This window comes from Haemaphysalis longicornis, unplaced genomic scaffold (assembly GCF_048455015.1).
Source record: "Haemaphysalis longicornis isolate Haplotype H1 unplaced genomic scaffold, Haemaphysalis longicornis Haplotype H1 scaffold_15, whole genome shotgun sequence".
Classification (NCBI taxonomy): Eukaryota; Metazoa; Arthropoda; class Arachnida; order Ixodida; family Ixodidae; genus Haemaphysalis; species Haemaphysalis longicornis.
The window spans coordinates 7,354,905-7,361,276 of NW_027526257.1; the positions used below are offsets into that span (position 1 = coordinate 7,354,905).

Genomic DNA, 6,372 nt, shown 5'->3' on the forward strand with positions numbered 1-6,372 from the left:
ATGGGGTGAGTACGGCCATTGTAGCTCTCACTTCAAAATCGTGTGGCCTTCTCGTGTTCGCACAATGCTCTAATGGGTTCATGCTTTAAAATAATGTGACAAAATTTCCCGGGGCACACCTATATTTTTAGATTGCGAATTATCCAGATCATGTGCTCCAGCGAAAACATACGAAACCGAAACGGTAGCTGTTGTGTCTAAGATGTCCCATGGGCTTAGGGTGGGAAGGTGCTATTATGTTAATATGACTTTTGTCGCCCCTCTTAAAATCAGCATTGGGCAGACTCTACAGAAATACCACAATAAGACGGTTAGAGATAGGTAATGGGTTTGTGGCATCACCCATCATAAACGTTTCGTTTCATGCATCACAATCATGGTTTATGGAATACTTTTGTTATGTGACAGCTGTTTTGTAAGTCAAGCAGCCCGGTGTGTCAACGCGATGCTGAGAGAGCGTACAATAAACCAAAAGCGGCCATGCTCATATGGCAGCAAACTGCGAAGATCATCAATCATATCCTCTTTGCGATGCAGTGAACACAACTTATAATGTCTCCACTTACAATTCAGAACGGAATATATAAACTTAAAGCATAAGCATTGAGTTTTATTAGAAATAAAACCACTTACCCGTAAAATGCGCCTGATATAATACTGCTTAAAATGTGGTTGCCCGATGCACAGTTAGTGAACATTTCTGAGGGGACTACAAATCAACCTGTTAATTACAGTCACCGTTCCAGGAGTGGAAAAAATAAAGAAAATAAAAGGAGAAATTCAGCGTTGGGAAGCCTGCTCACCCGACCGTGTGGACGCACATTCCTCAACTAACTCACTCATCAAAGTAGTTTCGTATTAGCGCATTAGCCTAATACAACCAAATGAACATTCATGCGCGTTTCGCGCAAGCGCACACGAAACGAAATCGTAGAACTGAAGGAATGCAGCGGGAAAAACAACATAGAAATTAAGGGAGTCCCGCAAGAGAAACACGAGTCACTCGTTGAAGTTGTGCAGAAAATTACTGGAAAGGTTGGCACAACCGTTGAACCGTCAGATATGGACGTTGTGCATAGGGTGCCAACGAAGAACAAAGAGAGTAGTAACATCATTGTGAGGTTCGTGTCCCGAGGAGCAAGAGACAGGGTCCTGCAAGACGGCAAAAGGCATAGGCTTGCAGCGAATGACATTGGCTTCAGGGAAACGCACCCAGTGTTCATTAACGAAAATCTGTGCCCCGAGTACAAAGCACTTCTCGGAATGGCTGTTGCAAAAAAGAAAGAGAAAAACTGGCGGTTTGTGTGGGTATCACAGTCGGGATCTTGGCGCGAAGGACGGAAAACTCAAAGACAATTCACATAGCAAGATCTGGTGACCTTTCTAAGATCGTGTAAACATCATGTCGCAGCAACTCGTAGCCTTACCCAACTCGTACTAACATGACTAATGCCTTTACACCTGCAAAGAATAGTCCAGAAACATGTGAACTGAACCTAATTCACTGTAATATTAGAAGTATCAACAAAAATTTCGATACATTACTCGCGTTATTACAGAAAACGAATGCTCAATACAGCGTTATTGCTTTGTCAGAGACTTGGCTAAGAAAGGATGAGTTTCTAAACCTGAAAAACTACAAATTTTTTCCTGTTCAAGGGAATCTGGTCCGAGAGGTGGGGGAGTGGCATTGTACATTTCGTCTACGGTAGAATATAAGAAGATAGAAACGCTAACAAAAACAAGTTCCGGTGAAATTGACATGCTGTTGGCGGAACTTCAAAATGACCTCACAATCGGGGTAGTATACAGGCCACCTAATTACAGTATACCGGTATTTTTGGAAATACTGGAGGACATATTACAATATCTTACCAATACACATAGCAAAGTAATTATCTGTGGGGATTTCAATATAAACACTAATGACAACTTCAAGACCAAGTATCAGCAATTATTCCTTTCTTATGGCTTTCACAACCGCATTCCAAGCCCCACAAGGGTTACGCAAACGTCCTCGTCCACTATAGATCATATCATTTCTAAACTAGAACTTGAAAAAGTTGATGCCGGTGTTATACAAGAATAAGCAACTGACCACTTCCCTATTCATATAACGGTGAACATTGATCGTTGGCAGTAGACGAAAAATACAGGACCTAATTTGCGGAAGGTGGACTACGCAAAAACGAAACATCACCTGCAGGAAAAAGGCTTCACCGCAACTTGCGATAGCGACATCCACAAGGCGTATAACAATTTTTTTCGTAATGTTAGCATCAAGCTGCGTAAAGAGGCAATTAACTTCTCGAAGAGCAGAGTACTTCCTAAACCCAATCTGCCCCTGTATGACCGACTCTATTCTAAAAGTTATCAGGAACAAAGAACACTGGTGTAACAAAATGAAGCAACACAAGAATAACGCTTATTACAAAGAGCCGTACAGGATTGCGTGTAACTTATCACTTGCGCTTATGCGCAAGCGTAAAAAACAATACTCATTCTAAAAGCAAAGGGGAACTCGAAAGAGATATGGCGAATAATTAACTCTATCACGAAAAAGCCACAACCTTGTATTAAATTGCCTGATTCAGACATTTTAGGCTTTTACACTTCACGTCTACTTGAGATGTTTAACAAATTTTACATCAATGTCGGGAACAAGTTTTCATCGAATAATAATGACGAAGAGCACAACCCAATTTTGCCCGCTCCAATTCGAAATAGTTTTGCTTCCGAAGAAATTACAGTGGAAGAAATTATACAAATAAAAAAACAGGTGCCAGGAAATAAAGCTGTCGGCCCCTGATGAAATTACAGTGCATGTACTAAAAGAGAACATTGATATATTATGCCATCCCTTAAAATGAATTTTTAACCAATCCTTTATAACAGGAACTTATCTGGAAGCACTTAAAACTGGGAGGGTAACACCAATATTCACAGCAGATGACCCGAATAACATCACTAATTACCGTCCCATAACAATATTCCTGTTTGAAAAATAATAGCTAAGAGAATGATAAGTTATATTCAAAAATATAATATTTTTAGCCAAAAATAAACACGGGTTTCGCAAAACTTATTCTACAGCAACGGCCATGCACTCAGTCACAGAAGTAATTTACAATACGCTTAAAAACAATAAATTCGCTTAAGCCATATTTTTAGATATAAAAAAGCATTTGACTCTGTAAATCATGAAATTCTCCTCACTAAGTTAGAACGCGATGTGTTTCGAGGGCCAGCCATAAACTTTTTCAGAAGCTACTTAACTAATCGCCAACGGTTTCTACAGATAGCTCTAAACAAATCGTCAGTGAATCAAGTAACAAACGGAGTACCACAGGACCCTGTATAAGGACCAATACTTTTTTCCCTATTCATTAATGATTACCCTAGCTCCCTGTATAAAGCGCAAGCCCTCTTATATGCAGACGATACCACTCTCATTATTTCACATCGGTCACTTATTGAAATTCAGTCCCTCGGAAATAATGAACTACAGAATACACTTAAGTGGTTCAATGTGAACAATTAAAAAACAGAATTTATTTTGTTCTCCTCGAACCGTAAAAAAGGGCCAAAAGTGTGTTCCTTAAAAATTGGACGGATAGAAATCGATCAGGTTGACCAGTACAAATATTTGGTGATAACTCCAGACACTTCACTTCATTGGGCACCACATATAGAAACATTTAGTCGGAAACTAGCTTATGGATGTTACACGCTAATTAATGCAAGAAAACATTTTAATAAAGAAACCTTACGTTAATCTATTTTAGTGTTTTTCATTGTCACTTATCCGATTGTATAGAGTCATGGGGATTCACTTATGCATCATATCTAGCACGCATAAACATTCTTCAAAAAAGAGCCTTAAGAATCATGGCATCAGCTCCAAGGACTTCACCCTTCGCACCAATTTTTGACAAACTTCGCATGATGTCTTTTAACCTAGTTCGTGACTACAAAACGGCCCTTCTCATTAACAGAGTTCTGATTCTGAATACACCTTACCCGTCATCAGTTTTTTTATTGCCTTTGCGGGATACGCGACATGCGTACCATAATAACCTCAATTTGCCAAAAGTGTATAATGTATATGATCGTCGTCTAATATCTTTTATTGGGTCCAAAGTATGGAACCAGTTTCCTTAAGATATTAAGTGTGTCCGAAATTTTGCACTATCGTTAAAGAAATATCTTTTTCCAAGTGGTATAGTTCTCCTAACATATAGAGTATTATTTGTTTGTAATTCTAAGCAATCCTGTTCTTATTATTGTTGGTTATCTGAACCATCCTGAAGGGATTATGTACAAACACCATTTTGTAATGGGTACGCACTAGCCTTGTCGGCTAAGGACCCAGATGCGTCATTCAAAGTTTTGTTATGTATCTTTTTTTGGAATAAAGCATATTCTTCTTCTTCTTCTTTGACCAACGCCGGTGGCACGAGGTACGTAAGCGTCGCATTGTTATGTAACCTTCTGAAAGCACGCATGGAGTGCTTTTCCTTTTGCAGGAACACACAATTAGTGCCACCGATGCCAACGTCGGGCGGGCGTTCTCGGTGAGGTCGGTCATGTCAGTGCGTGTTTCTTTGAGTACGCGTGCTCACGTGCTTGAAGAATTTGTCATTATGGTTTGACGTTTATGTTAGCACGTCCGATCAGCAGGCATAGTCTCGCAGGAACTTCACAGCTGTTCGGGTGCTGCAGTGTGCATGCCTCTAAGGACATAGCTCGTACTATGAAAATACTTTTTGCGCAAATGTTGCGTCGGCACGTATGTATTACTGGTCTAATCTAAATATGTTGTCTTTATGAGTGCGCATGCTGTTTTGTATAATACATGACCTACGCTAGTGTGTTCACTAAACATTTAGACTAAACGGATCTACAAGGATAACTAGAAAGAACGAAAGTGACCAGATGGCTACCGCAAGTGCCACATAAGTTAACATTGGGACTTTTTAAAAACGTGATTCAGGCGGCGCATGTTGGTTTAGAGATTTTTCAGCAGCATTGGCATATGGTTTTCCTAGCTTCTAACTCATCAATAAAAAGCAGTGTGTTTGATGTTAGACTAGAGGATGTTTACATCGAAGCACTTCATGGAGGTTTTGCATTATTGCACTGTAGCTTCAGCTGCCCAAAGGTTTTTACCGAATCACAAAGTAAGTACTTTGGGGAGAGTAGGTTGCATAACCTTGTTGCTTTGTATAAAGCTGTCATGGCACTGTAGCTGCACCTTGTTTTATTCGTACTTTTATGGAAATTGGTAAAAAGATGATAAACGTTACTGTGTGCAGCTTACAAAGATATGTTTTCTTCTTTGGGTTGCTCTTACAGTCTTGTCATTGTCTATGCAAGTACCACGGGCTACTGAAGCTACAAAAAGAGTGGCCGGCCGTACAAAGTCAGCCTGGCTTTGAAGAGCGACAGTGGAGCAGTGGCAGACTCTACGTGTGAGTGCCCCGCTGGGGCTGGTCGTGCCTGCAACTACAATCTTGCGGCTCTGTGCCTCCTTGGTCTGCTGAAGCAAAAGGGCTTCACTGAGGCACCACCGCAGCTCTCATGCACCGAGTTGCCGCAGCAGTGGAGGCGCCCCCGATGACAAGGCATCAGGTCCATGGCCGGGAAGAATGTGGACTGCTGGAGTTCGCGTGATGGTGGCATGGGCATGCCAATGCCCGTGTGACTGTTTGGTGCCCGGACTGAACAGCAAAAGGAGCAGCAACAACTTGATGCGATTCATAGCCTGGGAGAGTACTTCCAGAGCCTTGGGACCTTCCACTTTGCTGCTGTTCTCCTTCCTGCTGGGGGCCGTCAGTGGACACAAAGCTTTAGCCCGCGCCTGCTGGATCTGCACTGTCGTACCAGTAGGCAAGACTCCCTGCAGGCTTCACTACGTGGATGTCGCCCAACATTTCAGTAGGCAGCCACCGTGATACCAGACCACTGCATCTTTTGGAAAGCAATTGAAGGATACCTACAAAATATAAGCAGACAAACATTCAGTGCGACGTCATGAACTAGGTTTGTCTTAGCTAGCTGTTTGATTGTTCAGTTTATTTTACAAACACAGGCACTATCACAAATTCATCTCACAAAGAATAAAGGTCGCACTATTATGTGCATTGCAAGACTAATGAAGCACTACAATACGGCTTATAATACCTGGAGGTTCCAGCTTGCGGCTAGCGCGAAACTTGTAATGCGATTCCCAACCCCTATTTTTTTTCTGGGCACACTCCCCTTTTCTAGCAGTCTTTCCTGCATGTGGTCCTTCACAGCAAGCCTTAAGAGGCATTAATCACTCGTTGGCACTCGGGGACATTTAAATCAGTTTATGTGTAATCTCCATGT

At 41.5% G+C, this 6,372-nt stretch overlaps 1 pseudogene; it reads left to right on the plus strand.

The window, feature by feature from the left end:
* Positions 1-6,085, plus strand: LOC144165841 (uncharacterized; annotated as a pseudogene).
* Positions 6,086-6,372: the final 287 nt, after the last annotated feature.